A 19927-nucleotide genomic window follows, 5' to 3' on the forward strand; every position below is an offset into this window, starting at 1 on the left:
TTGTTTAAAGACCAAATATTCCATAATTTAACCACCGTCCTTTTTATTTAGGATATTTTACTTCAATAAAAACTCAACAGGTACCAGCAGAGTAAGACTAGAGAGAAGGCATCTAGTCATCACCAGCTTCTTTTACCTACGAATTGAGCAACCCTCACATTATAACGCCCCCACGTTTAGTATGACAGGGATTCAAACCACCGACCCTCGGATTACGAGTCGAATGCCTTAACCACCTGGCCACCTAGTCATAAATGGAAAACATTATTTATATAATAGCATTTCGTGTTCAAATTCAATCAATCATATTTTATATTATTTATGTATATACTTTCAAGATAGACACTTATATTAACTGATATGCTTTCAAATTATGTTACTTGTTCTTCTCAGATGGCTTGGCATGGCCAAGCGCGTTAAGGCGTGCGACTCGTAATCTGAGGGTCGCGGGTTCGCATCCCCGTCGCGCCAAACATGCTCGCCCGCCCAGCCGTCTGGGCGTTATAATGTGACGGTCAATCCCACTATTCGTTGGTAAAAGAGTAGCCCAAGAGTTGGCGGTGGGTGGTGATGACTAGCTGCCTTTTCTCTAGTCTTACACTGATAAATTTGGGACAGCTAGCACAGATAGCCCTCGAGTAGCTTTGTGCGAAATTCCAAAAACAACAATCTCTGTCGGTGTTTGGGTCAGAAAAGTTCATACCCTGGAGAGTCAGGTTCTCTATGACCTCTTTCTCCTCCCCGTACTTATGTTCTTATCGGATTGGTATTTATAATTGTAGAACTGAATATTATTTTGATCCTTTTCAGGGCAATGTCCATGTATTGTGGCTCGTATATAGTGATTATTTTATTCTATCAGCAGAATTTCAAGTTGGTTGGTGGCAATTTTTTATTGTTTAATACATATATATATATATTTCATTTATTTTGATATTTAAAATATAAGTTAACTGGGGAGAGATATTTAGGACTAACTTCATCATGTATGAGGTACCTGTCTAGTTCGCATAGTAATTCGTTTTTCATCCAATTCTTATCAAAGTACATTATTGTACTATGTAGGAGTCTATCTGGTATGGTTGGTATGTACGAGCATTTGTGAATGAACTGGGATGATATAGTTATTGGAACTCTGTGTGCAATTGTGAGGAGTGTGTTTTGGATTGTTTGTAGTTTGGTTTTAATTATTTTATTGCTTACAGTTATCCATGCTGGAGCTGCATAATCTATTACAGGTCTAATATATGTTTTATAGATTTTTAGTATGTTATCTGTAGATGCTTCACTGTTGTTACCAGTTAGACTCCTAGCATAGTTAGTTCTTCGCCAGACTTTATTTTTAATTTCGTCACATGATTGATCCAAGTTAGTTTTGAATCATAGGTCAGACCTAAAAATTTTGCCGATGGGACAATCTGGAGTAGTGTGGTATGGTGTGGTGTGCCATTCATATATATTGTATATATATATATTTGCAGGATAGCGACAGTAACATGACTTACTTTTGAACGAGAACGTTGTTGGTTTGTTTCGAATTTCGCGCCAAGATACTTGAGTGCTATTTGCGCTCGAGAACCTTATACTTTTGATATAATTACATTTCAATTTTAGCTGTTTCCGATGCATATTGTTATACATCAGTATTCTTTCTTTTCCCCTTAATTCACGATTCCTTTGTGTTGGTGTTTGGGTAGTGATGTCAAATACCCAGGAGGGTCAGGTGCACTAGATCTCTTTCTCCATCCCGAACGTTGATGACGTCTTTCGTTAGGTGTTGGTTAATTTGTATAACTTTGGGCTAGAGCATGACACCGTACTCAGGCCCGTTTCAGGGCAGTGTCCATGCATAGTCTCGACAATAATTTTTTTTCCCTCTTTTTCATTTTATATATGTATTTTTATTATTTATTTATTTCTTCCATAGATAAAATACTACTACTAGTAGTAGTAATAATAATAAAATAAAATAAAATAGGGTACAATAATATAAAACTAGGTTTAAGTGTCTAGTGTGTGGTGGCCAGCTTGTTTCATATTTCTTAAATATATATTAAAAGGTGAGAGGTATTTAGGACTATGCTCATGTACGTAGTATCTGTCGAGATTACACATTAAGTCATTTTAATGTCAATTCTTATTAAAATAATTTAGAGAACTATGCAAGAGTCTTTCAGATATTGTTTCTATGTTCGCATACTTGTGTATGAATGTGGATGAAGTGTTATGTAGTATTTTATAGGCCGATGTTAAAACTGAATTTTGTATTCTTTGTAGTTTCTGTAATTGTTTGGGTGCTATGTTTATCCAGGCAGGAGATGTGTAGTCTATTATGGGTCTGATGTATGTTTTGTAGACTTTAATTATGTTTCCGGTGACGTTCCTTGGTTTTTACCTGAAAGACTTCTTGCATAATTTGCTCTTTTCCAGATTCATATCAGGATATTTTTTGTATGCTGTAACCACGTTAATTTTGTATCATAAGTTAAACCGAGAAATTTAGCAGAGGAGCAATCAGTAAAAGTGATCCATTCATGTATAGCTTGGGTAAATATTTTTTCAGTTTATTTAGTTTGCTGAATAATATTACTTGGGTTTTCGGAATATTGATTTTTATTCTATATTTTTGGCAGTATTCTTCTATATTATTTAGGATTGCTTGGAGGTTTGTTGCTGCAATTGAAGGAGTGGGAGCACATTTCCAGACTGCTACATCGTCGGTAAATTGTGATGCAAAACCTAAATTTAGGTCAGACAGAGGCATATTACTCACATACATGATAAATAATATAGAGCTAACTACCCCTCCCTGCGGAACTTCTGCCCCATTCATATCTATTTTGCACGTTCTGTTTTCCAGGAAGTTGGATAGCCAGCGAATAATTCCCTGGGATAAAGCCATTTCCCCTTAATCTATGGCGTAATCAATTATGCCACACTGTGTCAAATGCTTTCTCAATGTCAAGAAATCAAGCTACAGTGCATTCATTTTTATTGGAGCTGTCTGTAATTGATTCTGTTAGTCTAATTAGGTGGCATGGAGTTTGTCAGTATTTTCTAAATCCGTTTTGAATTTCGGATAATTTTGAGTTTACTTCTAAGTATATGGATAGACGATTACTAATTATTTTTTCTAAAATTTTGCCGATACAACTGGTTAGGCTAATTGGGCGGTAGTTGTTTGGTTTATTCGCTGGTTTTCTTTCTTTTCCTGTTAACTGTTTCTGTTGTATTAGAAATGAATTCGAGAGAAACAAAATATGACAGGAAATAAAACTCGAAAATATTTTGTTAATAGTTACCTACAAAAGACAAGTGGTAAAATTCTCTGGTAGGACAACTGTAATGCTTTGGACGTACAATGATAAAGTCAAGAGTTCGGTTCCTGTTGGTAAACAGAGTAATTAACCTGATGTGGCTTTACTATAGGAAAACATATATGTGTGCTTATTTATGAAGTTATTTTCCTGACGAAAACATACATTTCATTATCAGTAAAGAAAATATATAACCAAGCAATATGTGTCACTACTCAGAAAATTATATAGTTGTGTTTTGTTATACCAAAGACACATCGGATTATCTGCTGTGCCCACCAAGGTGAATAGAATCCCTTGATATTAACGTTGTAAATCAGAAGACTTCCTGGTATCCCACCAGGGCACACTCAAATATGTTTTTGGCAAGTGATGAGTGTATGATTTTCAATACGAATTTGTTATTAAATGGCTGTGGTACAATGTGGAAGTGATTCAAAATATCAAGGCTACCCTTCTCAGACTTAGATAATTGTAACCATTGTTAAGTGTGGTAAAAATCAATTCAGTTTCTTGAAGTTACTGAAATTAAATTATATTACCAAGTATTATGAATATTGTGAAATCTCTATGAGAGCTGGTTATATTATATATATATATAGACTTCACAAAACATTGTAACTTGTTATTTTTGACAAGATCATGAATTTTTTAGTCATTTGAGTGTAATTCTTTTGAGTAAAATTTAACACTTTAGTGTGAGATTCTTTTTTGTATTTAGATCCTATTTTGAAATGTTTCCTAAATTTTCCCATAAGTGAGGTTGGACCAGAAACTGTTGTTATTTTTAATCTGTTTCACTTGAAAGAGGAAGGACTAAAATGATGGAGATTCTCACTGCCATATGACAAGGCATAACATGAAATTGGATTTAACGACAAAAGTTCAAGATGATGAAAGTATTGAGTTGGAAGAGAGGAAAGGTACATCTTTGGGCTTTCACTGGTTCAAGTTAATATGGAATTTTTTTTTTTCCATTAATGAGTTGATGTACTGGAAACATTTAATTATTGTAGTTACTATACAGAGAAGTATGTGTGTAAATGTTTATAGGCATATGAAGAAGTAAACAGCCTATGATAATTTGGGGATTCTTTCCTGGTTTGAAGTGATAAACTGTTCAAAATTGTTAAAAAAATTATTAAAGTATTAAACAAGTTTATTTATAAGGTGTACTTGAATATTTAGGTAATAATGAAAAATTGCTAAAATCAAAAAGTGGACTTATTTTAAACAAAATAAGTACACCAGTTCTTATTTAAGAAACTTTAGACATAGAGTTAGTACCACTCTAAACAACAATTACTGTTGAACAAAAATGACACATATTAAACTGCTGTTACCAAGCCTAAAGAGTAGGCTAACTGGAATAAAAAAGATCTAAGATACTACAGCAGGTGCTCAACACTTTTTATGAGAAAATATAACTAAAATCATTAAAAGTTCAGATATTTATGAATGTCAGTGTTAAAATTGGGATTTGAGATCATATTTGAACAGACCTCTCTGAGTACATTCTAAAAACATGTAGTTTTATGTATTTTTTCTGTTATAAAAGATTTAACAAATTAACATTTTCAAGAGGAGCCATTTTTATTTTGTCTACCTCCTTTATACATCACCTGTAGCCAACAGAAATTCACAATTTTCATTTAAGAAATGACGTATAAAGTTATCTTCTGAACAGTTAAATGTCAATTTCACTCAGCATACCAATATCATAACCATGAAAAAGTTAATGACTAGCTTGGATGAATTTGTAATGACTCTTGTTGCTGGATGAGAAAGCCAGATAAGGTTTTGAGAGATAAGGGAATTTGTTTACTCTTTGTATGTTATTAGTAAATATTATTTCATGTATTATTTAATTAAATAAAAATTATTAAGTGCAGTACGATGAATAGTATGAAAAATTACTTCTTTAGATGTTTGATAAGTATGCTGTATTCATTATTTATAATTATAGAAGTAACTAAAATGTAAAAATTGGGATATTTTTTGGTCAGATAAAATAAGATTAAAAAAATAAATAACTTATAATACACATGTTTTATGAGGCACCCACACAAGCTACGTCTTCTAGCTCATGGGTAACATAATTCAATAGCATAACATGAGCTGCACATGCCCCAAGTGATTTACAACATACAATGACATAGACCATAGTTAGACATGGTTCAAAGGACAATAAAATAGTAAAATGTAGTTATAAATAGATGTATCCTGTTATGAGCTATTTGGGATAAACAAATATTGTTGTGTTACAATTTGAAGTTATTCTAGAAAGAAAAAAAGGGGTAATATATATTTATTTCAATATTTTTGGTGGTTATGAGGTCCGTCAAATTGACCGATTCCATTTTGAGATAGTGTAGAGAAAATAGCAGACAAACAATAAAGTTTTACTGAGAAAAATATGCTTCAAATGCATTTAGGAACTCTTAGGAGTTACACAAAGGAAATTTACAATTTTTGAAATGAGGAATATTTTTAAGTGTGTTAACATGAAAATTACTTCTTACACAGATTAGTCAAAACAAATACACATTATATTAATGGACAAATATTTATTTTATTTTACTCTCCCATTTGCAATGGGTCAGGGCGTAAACAGTGTGTTAACATGAAAATTACTTTGTACACAGATTAGTCAAAACAAATACACATTATATTAATGGACAAATATTTATTTTATTTTACTATCCCATTTGCAATGGGTCAGGGCGTAAACCCCCATGTCATTGCAACTATCTTAGATGAATTTGTAAATGCTTTTGTTAGAAAGCCAAAAAACTTGTAATTGTTTGAGAAAATTGTCTAACTTTTGGATGTAATTAGTATGTGTTCTTTGGTGCATTATTTAATTAACAAAAATTTAGTTCATTACTATTATTATTATAAAAAAATAGGCTTAAGTAACCTCAACATTCGGCAGCAAGAAAAAGATTTAGTAAGTACTGTATTTCATGTTTATTTTTCATTTAATGCTAGAAAAGGAACATAAATGTGAAAATAGGGATATTTTCAGGTTATTTAAGATTAGATTAGGTAAAATAAATAGTAATAATAATATAAAAAAATGTTTCACAACGTAAGAATGCAAATACTTTTTTAGTAGCTCATGGGTGGTGTAATTCAATAGCATAATGTAAGCTGCATGTGCACTGAGTGATACAACTTCTAATGGCACAAATAGAAGTTAGATACAGGGTCATTGATAGAGCAGAAGTTTAAAAATTAATTGTAAGTATATGTATACTGTAATGAGCTTAAAGCTACCTATGACATACAAGTGTAATTTCATATTACAATTTGAAATAATCATACCACACTTCGACATCGACACTTCCTCTCATGAAAATTAAGAAAAACAGATTTCATGTTATCTCTAAAGTAATAATTCCTTGTAAGTACTTTTAACACAATTGTAATAATCTCTTTTATGCATTTATATTTCTGAGGAACCCACTTGAAGCTAATAAATTTTGCAGACATTCTACAATGGGTAATTTAAACCTTTTTTTATTACAGAATTCATATACAGTTCGACGTTTCTAGGTTATAAAGCAATGAGGAAAGAGATTTGAAATAACAGTGATATAGAGAAACCTCAGTCAACAACCCCAAATACAATAAACAACAAAATACCTAAATTCACCTAAAAATAAAGCAAATACAATACTAATGTCATTTATGAAATACTTTATGTCAACATCCACGTATTTTACGTGGGAGAAACAAGCCCAAAACTCAAAACAACATTGATGTAAAACAAAAAATAGAATCTCACTTGTTTTAAAAAATTTAACACTATAACTCAAATAAGTATACTACAGGTAGCATTTAAATTCCAAACAGAGAATCCAACATTATTAGACGATAAACTAAATAATTCCTTGTAATACCAGAGCAAACACACGTTAAATCAACATAAAGAAACACTTTTATATCTATATTAATAAACTTCTATAAATCTTGTTCGATGTATTATAATTTGAAGATGATACTTTTAATTTATAAGATTTTATAATTTATAAAATATTCTTAGAGTACTAAGAGTGATACAGATGGTATTAATAGGAAATTACACGAAGGCTGTTAAAAACTATCATATGAAGATAACACAGTTCAGTTTTCATTAGAATTAAATGATATAAAAGATAACGTATCGTTTTCTAAATGAAATCGATAAAAACACAGTTTAATTAACATAAATTGGAGTATTTTAAAATTTTATTTGGTGCAGTAACAATAGTTTGATCAGTAGAGACAAATCCCTGAAGAAATTATTTACTTTGTAGGTGAACAAACGAATAATATGAATTATCTGACTAAACCAACTGCATACCATGATTAGAAAAGTATCCAGATCATTGGTAAGTATCACTAATATATCAATACATATCAGAGAAAAACAAAATAAAATATATAAAACAAGAGCTGAGATGTTAGTTTTCAATGACAAAATTCAGGAGAAATGACAGTAGTTAGCTTTCACAGTGGAAAACAGTAGATCGGAGTTAGCTAAGTTAGTACAAGCACTGTATGTGACCGCAAATAGTAAGTTAAGTTCTTGCTTTCTATTCTAAGTAAGCTATAAAATATATTAAACGAAAGCGAAAGATTACCTTACACTTACAGTTTGTGGTCCCTACACATAGTGTAATACATGGAAATCTGACAACTATATGTAGGGACCACAAACTGTAAGTATAAGGTAATCTTCTTTCACTTTTGTCTAGTAGACTTGATAACTTACTTAGAGTAGAAAGCAAAAACTTAACTTTCAAATTAACTGTAGAGAATGAAAAGCTTTTCGAATGATCAAGCACACGTAGTTTTTCTTTTAGCAAAACCACATCGGGCTATTTACTGTGTCCACCGAGGGCAATCGAACTCCTGATCTTAGCGTTGTAAATCCATAGACTTAACGCTGTCCCTTCGGGAGACTATTTCATTAAAACAATAACTCCATGAACATAGTTATTTAATGTTAAGTGTTAACTGACTTTATCTGTTGTCAGTCTAAAACTGGTTACTTATCATTTCGATTATAAGTCTATAATCGTAGTCTTTGAATGAATGATTAAATGGTACAGTAGATTATACTACACGTTTTTAAGCTGTGAGTTTTTGTTTCTATTTTTCTTTGTAAATATGCACTATACTTAAACTAAACACGTACTTATACGACTTGGGTTTAAACCTATTCATAAAGAATGTGAAAAAAACAACGTATTTACAAGTCATTTGAAAATATTGAACTACAAGATAAGAGAATCAATTTAAAAGAAAACACCAGTTTTAAGAAATGAAGTTTCAATTAAAATACCTTTTAACCAAATAAGTTCTTCAGTCACATTTATTCCAGTTTAAACATTAAGTCATCGTGTAATATCATTGCTTCGCCAACTTAAACATTTTCTACCCATCCTGTACATATTTTACAACGCATAAAGAAAAAAATATTTTTGATCACTATAGATCTATTAACGGATTCTAGCATTAAAGAAAACTCCTAAAACGCGATTTTCGCACATTACTGACTTAAAAACCGTAATGAGCAAATTGAGAAAAATGAGGCAGAAATATTTGCGAACAAATGTGACGTTAAACATAACTCGCCTCTGCACTCTCCATCAAAACTTTATACTATTAAAGAAACATCCGTTTATTGTAAGAACGAAGTTTAGAATGAAAATATCTAATTTTTATACGTAAAAATACATGTAGAGCTAAGTTGTTGATGTTTGTGTGTTTTCTTTTAGCAAAGCCACGTCGGGCTATCTGCTGAGCTCCCCGAGGGGATTCGAACCTCTGATTTTAGCGTTGTAAATCCGTAGACTTACCACTGTACTAGTGGGGGGGGAGCTAAGCTTGAAAAAAAAAAAGATCGAACGGCAGTGGCATTAACAGTTTGAAACTACAGTAGAGAAACTTTAAACCGATTGAAAGTGTAGTGTATCAGTAAGATATCTTTACATTTACAAATTTTTAACCAATTTTTAACCTTAGATTCCTAAGACTGATTTGTCAGAGAGTGTCTTTTTTTATTTTTAACTTCGTTAACTACCAAGCTCTGTAAGAGAAAAATAAGGAATTCCATTGCTCTAACCAATGAATACAAATAAATATCACAAACATACAGTAAGATTGATAAAATATTGGTTATCGAATTTTAGTAGCAGTTAAACTATATTTCAAATGCTTTACAAACGATAATTAATGACAGAATTAATTTTCTTTTTTCTTTGTATGAACATCCGACTTGGTTGTTTACTAAAACATAACACATTGATATAAAATTTTTATTGTGAAATAATTAAGTTAAAAGTGATACTATTGTCATCTTAATCTTACGTATACATGGGCAATACAAATAAATTTGTAGTCAATACACATGAAGAAACGGGCAAATTTGCACATTTTTACTGACATAATGTCAAGATTTACATGTATTTATACAAAAGTTATTCAAAAATGTTTAAAAGTAAGTACTTTTTCGAGATTTGCGACTGTAATGTAAATCCTTTCACGTATCAGCCCCTAAATATATTCTCCCATCATGTTTTCGTTATACGCTCCCAGGTCAAAAAAGCAAAGTTTGAAGAGAAGAATAGGTCTTTTCCATTCACTCTAGGCATAAGCAATTAGGACATAACATTTTGTGCCCAGGAACATGAAAAGGTAAAAATTTTGTTACATAGTGCAATCTTACGTATACACAGGCAATTATTTTTTAAATCAATACACATGGTGAAATATCAAACGAAAAGGTTATGGCTGAAAGAAATTTAAAGGCAAAATGGACGATTTCGATCTAGATATTATTTCTGTTAAATTAGTATCGTTTAATAAATAATAAATTATAATATGGTCTAAAAAAAACTTTGAATTTACCTCTGACATCATATTTTGTAATCACCTTCACGATTTTTGCATGTGTAAATTCCCGCGTTTTCAAATTGCACGTCAGTTAGCACTAATTCGCCACCGTATTTTATTTGCGTTCTCTCTCTCTATCAATAACTAGTTCATTGAGATTTAAGTACCAAATAACTGGTTCTTCTCTCGCTCTTTCATATTGGAAGTGTCGTTTTGGGCCCGGCATGGCCTAGCGTGTTAAGGCGTGCGACTCGTAATCCGAGGGTCGCGGGTTTGCATCCCCGTCGCGCCAAACATGCTCGCCCTTTCAGCCGTGGGGGAGTTATGATGTGACGGTCAATCCCACTATTCGTTGGTAAAAGAGTAGCCCAAGAGTTGGCGGTGGGTGGTGATGACTAGCTGCCTTCCCTTTAGTCTTACACTACTAAATTAGGGGCGGCTAGCACAGATAGCCCTTGAGTAGCTTTGTGCAAAATTAAAAAAAACAACAAAACAAACGCTCTTTCATAAGCTTGTTTTAAACATATTAATGTAAGAGTAGAACCACGTTCAGTTTCGTAGACTAATTTAAAACCTGAAACAAGCAGGAAACTACCGAAACTATAAAATAATTGAGTGTAATTAGCCATTGAATTTTCTCTGCACTGTACGCTTTGTAAGTCACTTTCTGTTTTGTTTCTAAGTGAAATACCAGTGTTACTACGCGCACAAAGTATTCTTGTTTGAATGATGTCATGAACTGAAGTAACATTGTTAGGTGGAAAAAGTTTTACTAACGATAAAGACACCTGAACTGAGAAATTATAATCATGTTTATGTTATGAAGTACCACCTCAAGTAGTTTAGATTTAATAAACAATAACAACACTTACCTGAGATTTCAACTTAAAATTTGCGTAAAAGCAAATAAAATTTATACGAAATTTTGCAATTTCTTTTGACAATACAAGTCTTAGTAAGTTCTATGATATCAACCATAATAAGGCCGCTAACATAAGTTTCATGATACATAGAAATTATAATTGAGTAGTTATAAACGTATGAACATTGTATCAATATTTAAATTAAAATATCAGTTAAAGTTGTTGTTTTGAATTAAGCACAAAGTTACACAATAGGCTAACTGTACTCTGTTTACCATGGGTATCGAAACCCGGTTTCTAACGTTATAAGTCGGCAGACATTCTGCTGGTCCACGGGGAAACATCAGTTAAAGATTATTCAAATATGTAACTTATGTGACAAATATTACATTCCATAGTGCCATATAGAGATTAATGACTACAGTTAGCTGTATCAAACATTTTGTTCTTCAAAACTAATAAGATTTCAATAGATCTTTCGTACTAATAACGGTAACACGTTCAGTACGCTGTTCATGGTTGCCAGGTAAAATACTATCACAGTTTTGTTGTAATGTTGCAATAAAATTAATACCCTGAAACAAATAGGCCTAACATTTATAATATATATTATGTAAATTGCAATTGCCACTTTCCCCTCAGGCCCGGTATGGCCAGATGGTTAAGGCACTCAACTCATCATCCGACAGTCGTGGGTTCAAATACCCGTTATAATGTGACGGTCAATCCCACTATTTGTTGATAAAAGAGTAACCTAAGAGTTGGCTGTCGGTGGTGATGAATAGTTGGCTTTCCTTTAGTCTTACACTGCCAAATTAGGGACGGCTAACGCAGGTAGCCCTCGTGTAGCTTTGCGTGAGATTCAAAAACAATCAAACCTATCTCTTAATTTGATGTTAAGATACATTTGCTTCTAGCTTTTAAAGTTGTTCATTTCTCAGTTAAGCTACCAAAAACCGAGAATAGCATCCATTCTTATTCTTCTTATAAACTAACTGTTGCAATATAAAACAAAAATAAGAAAAACATTCCCTCTTGAAAGTGAACAGCAGCAATACAAACCTGAGTTTTAAAGTTTCTAGTGCAAATTGTTCAGAAGATAATCCAACTACATTACTTAAATTGCAGAAAGAGTCTCTTCAGAATAAGGTTTTTATCTCTGATACTTTATTTATTCCTTATCTGTGTTCTCAGGTATGAATGGTGACTTTTGATCTTTAACATAAAACATTCTTAATGCTCAGGTATCTAGGTTTTATTTCACAACAACTTACACAAGATTAACTCCAGTAATCAGATGAAAGTAACAGCAATCACCTGATTGCACAGGAGGCAACAAAACACAGGGCCATTGGCTGTTCCGAAAACTGAAAATTTTGATACTATCAGTATCACTGAGACTTAGTTAGATACGAGAGAAGTTTTTGAAATACCAAGTTACAAATTATTTATAAGAAATAGGAATCATTACTGCTAGAGCAGGAGAAAGCATTTTTATACAAGATGAACCTAAGAAAACATATGTATATATCATAGTGTTAACTCACAATGAAAGCTTCCTTGTTCCACTGTACATACTCAACACAAAATATCAGCTCATACTAAGCCCTCAACTTGAGTATGTCTTGAAGTACTACAGGTACTGATGACACAGACACAGTGTCAAACAAGCCTTAATGACAAACTGTGTTGTAAGTAAACTTTTCTAATCTAGTTTTTATTGTTGAGTCATAGAAACTGAAATAAATATGATACAGTAAGTCAATGTAACAAATGGTAACGTATTTTAGTTAATTATACTTGCAGGCATTCAACAAATTTAAACTTTTAAAGTAAGATAATACAAAAAGTTGATTATTTAACAATGCAACAAATTTTTAATACACAAATCATTTAGTCACATGTAACCACAGCTGATAAAAACTAGTATAAAACTGGCCTTTAACTAAAGCAACTGATTTTCATTTGTTCTGTTCTAGAGGACCAATATTTTGTAGAATACAATCACATTTCAGTTGTACTATATTACACATGTATATTTATATTATTATTATTTACAATTACATCTTTAAATTTCAGTCACTTGTCTTAAACCACATAACAATAAAGAAACACAGAAAACAATGATATTCTCTGTTTACATAATTTGTACTCTCATGTCACAATCTGCTAAGCCTCGGATAACGAGTGGAACGTCTTAACCCACCTGGTCATGCCGGGCCATGTGTAATTAAAGATTAGTTTATTATAGAATCTATGATATCTAAAATCAGTGTATAGTAGCTGTTGGCTCTTTATTATAGAATCTATGATATCTAAAATCAGTGTATAGTAGTTGTTGGCTCAGCTAAGCGAACTATGCTAGTTTGTGATGGTAGACATTTTGTGTGAACACATGAATATCAAAATATAGAAAATACACTTTACCAAAAGAACCAAGGATCTTATAAATTTGACGGTGAGGTAATTTTTGTATTTGTGTTTTGACTCTTTATTATAACATATATTAGAACCATGATTGTCAGCTATGTAACTGCAATATTCAGATCACTGGAAAACCACGACAAAATAAACTAAAACCATAAAGTCAATGCCATAGAAACATGGCAGCAATACAAGTGTTTGATTTTCTTAAAAGGCCTAAATAGTATTCAACAAAATTACTTCTTTTACTTCTTTGTTTCTTTTTCAGGGTTTGTAGACAATCACAATGAAATCTAAAGATGAATTTTAAATTTCACCAGTTGGACACAGTATATCCGAAAGTAATAATTCATGCCTTAACAATAGGTTTTTATTATTATTAAATACATGGAAAGTAAGGAATTTCTGGAACAACTTTTTCTTTCACTCCTCTCTCCCACATTTAATAAATAATCCAATAACATTGCACTGTATATATTTATGGTCTAAAAGAAGGAAGTGTTGGTAGAAATTGATTGTTGACTATTGACACATGGCTCACCACAAAGGTGTGTTCAGTTTCAATCTGAGATGATTATGAACGAGTTCTCGAAGGAGTTTCACCACTTAAACACACCAGGTAGTTAAACTAACACACTGACTTCTCTTTCACACTTTTGTTTTACATAAAAGTTTCAGATCTAGATAAAGTCAATGAATGCATCCTGTTAATAAATATAAATAACTAACTGACTGAAAAACATTGTTACCAAATAGCTCACTATCAATAGAAGCCAAAACCAATCAACAGTAATTGTAAAAAAGCCATATCTCCAATATGATTTTTACTTTTTTTTTTTTATAAAAAGCTAGAATCCCACACTGAACAGGTGGAGGGATGGTAAAAAAATGATTTCCCTTTAGAAGATAAACACTGGAATGTGTAAATGAACTAAAAATAACAAACCTATGGGAGACCACAGCACTTATGAGTCAGGTATACTCGTTGCTTATTATTAATGTGCATCAAAAGGGTGGAAACAAAGGAGAAACTCTATGAGAAGTTACAGAGATAAAGGGACCCCTTGGTGTAGAAAGGCTCGAGTGCAACAGACTGTAATTGAAAGTTTGACCTCAAACAAAATCTGGCATCATCTGGAATTGTACTTATGGTCCATGATAGGAAGATGATCCTCTACTTTTAACCTCCAAAACAGGAACTGCTTCTACATGCAAGTGTCTTTAACACAACCAACACCAGAATTAACATCTGGCATACAGTAGAAAGTTGGAGATCCCAGGTGCACATTTGTCTCCCATCCAAAACCTGGGGGCACAGGGAATTACTTGTCCAGTCTATGGTAGGAGGAGGAAAAGTCATGTGTCTTATTCAGCTACAACTAACACCAGATCCACTGGGAACCAGAGGAGCAAACTGCAATATATGGCAGAGTGCTGCATCCAACACCTGGAATTGAACATGAAGTCTGTGCTAGAAAGGGTATCACACTATCTATGCTAACAGAATGCTACTGTTGTACTCTCAACTGACTGTTACTGTGCCCAAGAAGACAGACCCATGGTTAACTACCGCAGCAGTTAGGAACTGGTAAGTGGCAATGACTCCCACACTCAACAAGAAGAACAAGAGAGAGTGAGTGTTGGAGTGTCTAGAAGACCACAGCACAGGAGGCAATGCAAATGGGTGGCCACAATACCCTATTTTGAAAAGCAGAGATATCAAATTGACGGAGTCAATCAATCATTACCTGTTACTACCTGGAATTGCACATTAAGTCCATGGTAGGAAGAATTTCAAATCAGAAATGGACAGTAATCCCAGTCTAATTACTCATGTTAGTCCATGAGTATATGGTTTGGGACAAACATATTTATGAAGCACAATACTGTTAATTATATCTACTAGAGGTCTTTCAGAACACTCCATCTCAATGGTGGGCATAATATGAACTGGTTATGTTTTATAACATTGTATTTGTATTTTGAAAGACAGAGGGATCACATTCAAGGAGTTGATTAACCAATACCTGAGAGTATCTGGAATTGCATATCAGGTCTGCAGTAGGAACAGTCTCAATACCACAGATCATCTGAGACTGTAGATCAGTACAGATCATACAGTGCAGGTTTAAGACTAAGTATGCCCCTGCAAATAAAATAAAGTGTAGTACTTACCACTCACATAGCAGCAGGGGAGCACAAAATGGCAATGGGAGAAAAGGCTACGTGATGAAGACAATGAGATGTAGAAGTGTATGAAACATTCCACCTACTGGCACTAATGATGTTCTCAAAGAAAAAAACAGAAATGGACATCCAGGGACATAGTAAGATGACTGATCTAACAGGAAGAAATATGAAAAAGAGGACAATCAACAGAAGAAATGAAAGAATATGTTTGATGAATCCAACCCATAAGGGAAATGGTAGAGGCAGAATTCCAATAAATAAACATGTGGAATTAGGTACCATAAAAGGGAAAAGTGTGTGTGCCATATGCTATCAGAGAGCACTGACACAGCAAAGGAATTGGTCAAGAGAGAACAGTCATAATGGTGGTATAAGGAAAGAAGGGAAATGTGCATAAATATAGAATTATCCTCTCTAATAGCTGCAGTTTTGTGCATTAAGGAATGACTTGGAAAGAGAAGGAGATAGGAGTTATGAAATAAAATGTGGTGGATATCAATAGCAAACAAATCATAAAAAATAACATCAGCATGCCAACATGAGCAGGAAAAGAGATTTCATAGATAGGCAATATAACAAAAATGAAGACAAAAGTTTGCATAGAGGATGGGTAAGAGCATGCAGGATCATACTAAGGTTCTAATCATGGTCTAGGAGGACGGGAAGTGTGGAAGAAATGAAATAACATGGACAAGATGAATGACTGGAAAAGCTAAAGTTAATAAAACAGCCCGATAATAACCCACAACATGTGAAACTGAAAAGCCTCTGTCAAAAAGGATGTGAAATAAGGAAACATAGGGTGGGAAGGAAAATAACTACATTACACAGACCAACAACTATACGTGTACCACTTACATTAGTAAACTGCCATGGAGGAAAGATGAATAAGATGGGAAATTAAAGAAGCTATACAAAGCAAAAGTCTGGCTCTTCTGGGAAAAGACTCAACAAAAGCCTTGTTTAAAGATGGAGTATGGGAACAGATTGATGAAGCATGCATGACTGGACTTGATGTAATAGTGTTTGAGATAAAGAAAGAGGAAGGAGGGGGGTAAAATCAAAAACTTCAGTGGATATATGAGCCTGTCAATACATAGCCACTAACAGGACATGATACAGATTGGTCTGAATTATGAGAAGGACACATATGATAAGATAAGTAGTTGAATAAGCATATAAATATTGACCTGTCTAATTCTGGTTGAGACCATCTATTGCCCCTTACATAGGAAAGAAGCAGGAAATCAAACTCAGTGAAGTTGTGTATTGATATGAGTGGAAAAAGTGTCCAAATCAGGGACACCCCCATGAGAACACAATCCTTGAAAAACATGAGGATCCAAAGACCATTCCATAAAAAGAATCTTGTCAGAATAAGATAAATGACCTGCAACAATATTTAGGGAATTTAGAGTAAGAAATGCCAACAAAGTGATATGATCTCTGTGGGTCCAACACAGGCAATCCAATGTTTTAAAACAAAGGTCTCTAGAGTGAGTGCCCCCTTGCCTGGTAATGTATGAAACTACCATAAAATTGTTGAAGAGTACCATCACCAATCATTCCCAAAGAGCATGCAGGAAATGAAGTAAAGCTCAATGAACTGCAAGAAATCCTAAGAGATTGATATGGAGAGAGAACTCTCATAAATCTCCTGAGTGTCCCTACTGGAAAGAGTAGCATCCATAAAAAGGTAACAATGCTGGATGAGGAATGGAAAGAGGAACAGCCACAACAGTGTGGTCCTGATCCAACCACTAGACAAAATTGGTCTTTAAGGAAGGGTGAGAGGTGTATCTAATAGATCCTTAACAAGGTTCCATTGGTTCAGCAAAATCAACTGAAGATGATGTATGTGAGTGCAGCTAAGAAAAAATATGGGCTTCTACAGAAGTCCATCTACCCAAAAGAGAAAATATCTCACTCAATAGGATAAGGAGAGGATGAAACAATGAATATGAGACATTCAATAGATTTCACTTTAAGTGAAGAAAGTTGGGTTCAATTGATGAGGGAGTTGAAAACATCCCAAGGTGTGCCAAATACTGCATAAGTGCAAGGAAAGACTTTACCACATTGACAAGCCAACCCACCTTGGCAAGTTCCTGGAGAAGAGACTGAGTATGTAGGACAGAATCATTTTGTAAAGAGACCAAAAGAAACCAGTTGTCCATATAATGTTGAAAATGAAGCAGACAGGCAAAACCAAAAACTACTTGATAAAATACATAAGAAGATAAGGCAAGTTTGAATAGAAGTGCCCTTAACTGAAACACATACCCTTTACAAACAAAACAAACATACTGTATGAAAGAAGGGGGAGATGGGGATATGCATCTGAAACATCGACTTTTGTCATTTACAAACCTGGAGTGAAAGTTTAAAGAAGAGCTATGTACAACTCCATGGTGAAAATGAATCATTTCAGAGATAATAAATGAATAACTGGGTGCCAATCTCCCTGTTGGAAGATTGGGAACAACAAACAGACCACATGAGAAGGATCTCTATATTTAAGATACAAGATCCTAAGGAGGAGGGAATGAAACAGGATTGTTAGACAATAAGGGAGATGAATGGATTTGGAGGACCAGACCTTTTGAGATGACTTTCAGAGTCTGGATCTACAATGAAGGACCTCCAAACATGAGCAGAGTGAAGAAGTTTGGCCTCACTGGTTTCGACCCAAGAACAGAGTCACTAATGCTTGTTGTCCTGAAAGCAACAGTAGTGAAGTACAAGATGCCAGAACTGGCAAGGAGCTGAAACGGAGAGGGCAAGACACAGGGACAGGAACGTATTGATGAGATAACTGAGAAGCCAAGGTTGATAGTAAGGTATGCAGACAAACAGACTCAACTCTTTTCTCCAACATTATGCTTTTTTTAGAGGGAGGTAAACAAACCCAAGATAAAACAATATCCTTATCCAGAAGATTCCAATAACTGAGCAATCACATCTGTAATACCAGGACTGAATAAGTAACAAAAAGGAAATTCTGAATTTAATCAGTAAGCCCTTCAGAGGATTAATGAACAGCCTCAGACAAAAAGTGAATGGAGGACAAGGAATAAAGAAGGGTGGTCAGAGTAAGATCAATAAGAGAAAACTGTGATTTGTAAAAAAAACAAAACAAATTATTGGGGTCTGATTCCCACAAAGGGATAAGTGACTTCAAATGTTATGAGTTTAAATAAGGGAAGTCAGAATGATAATAAGTATAAGCATGACCATCCACAGTACGTGGGAGTTGAAGGAATACTGATTCTTGAGTACAGTTGCTCTACAAAATGACTCGCATAAATCCTAATATTTGAGGAGTGAGGAAACACTAAAATGCAAAGACTTATCCTCAAGACAGGCAATGGAAGGCCAAAGGAACCAGGAGATAAGGACAGTATAAAATACCTGATTAACTAATTCTACAAAAAGTGAAGTAGGTCTGAGCAATTCTCTCAAAATGACACATGTCTCAGAGACATATTCAGGAGGGGAAAAAACTGCCCAAATCTTCCTGATCAATCAAATCCTCAGCAGGTATGACAATATCATCATCAGTGTTTTCTGAATTTTGCATGAAATGGGCAAATTCCTTACACACCAGAGCCTTTACTTTGTGGGCTGATAATTATGATTCCATCTTCATGGATGTGGTTGGTAAATTAACTGCATGTAAAACAGTAGTTGTAGATTGACAAACTAAAACTGCGAGTATATTACTCACACATATGAAGAAAGAGAAACGAAAAATTTTTATAATTATTAACAATATATGTAAAACATAAAAACTGACATGAAAGAAAAGTCTGAAAAATAAGGAAGTAAAAGCCTTTTTGATGATAATCATGAGTGAAAAACATGTCTAAACAAGAAGAATGCTGATCAAAAAGTGATTATCACCTGCAAGATTAGAGAGGACACTAGTTATGATAGGGATAGAGTCACCCTCCTATTGATGGAGGGTTGCTGCATAATCATTTGCATGTTAGTATGTAGGTATCTCACGTTAACATACACGATGGTAGATGGGAGCATCAAGGCAAGTGATGAAAGTAAATTTGTGCCACTAGTATGTAGTATAAGTTGAAATATACTTTTTCTGAGAGAAGGCAAAATATCGATTGGAAGTTAACATTTTCCAACAATAAAAATATATTTCTGAGATATACCTCTTCTAACATCTAGCTTTTCCAATTCAGTGTTGCCCATCTATGTATACAAACTTTTTACATTTCACTAGCCTAG

General features: G+C 33.6%; 1 protein-coding gene across 2 annotated transcripts in view; it reads right to left on the reverse strand.

Annotated features, from left to right (window-relative positions):
- Positions 1–4884: 4884 nt before the first annotated feature.
- The window catches only part of LOC143231978 (DNA-binding protein RFX5-like), a 61143-nt gene continuing 46100 nt past the window's right edge, over positions 4885–19927 (reverse strand). The window contains exon 7 of one of the 2 annotated variants that reach the window (XM_076466910.1): positions 4885–12802. The gene's annotated coding sequence lies outside the window, so the exon portion shown is untranslated. Of the gene's footprint in view, positions 13783–19927 lie in introns of both variants that reach the window. The other variant, XM_076466909.1, reaches the window with a different exon arrangement.

Source organism: Tachypleus tridentatus, chromosome 11 (assembly GCF_004210375.1).
Source record: "Tachypleus tridentatus isolate NWPU-2018 chromosome 11, ASM421037v1, whole genome shotgun sequence".
In the NCBI taxonomy this organism is placed as follows: Eukaryota; Metazoa; Arthropoda; class Merostomata; order Xiphosura; family Limulidae; genus Tachypleus; species Tachypleus tridentatus.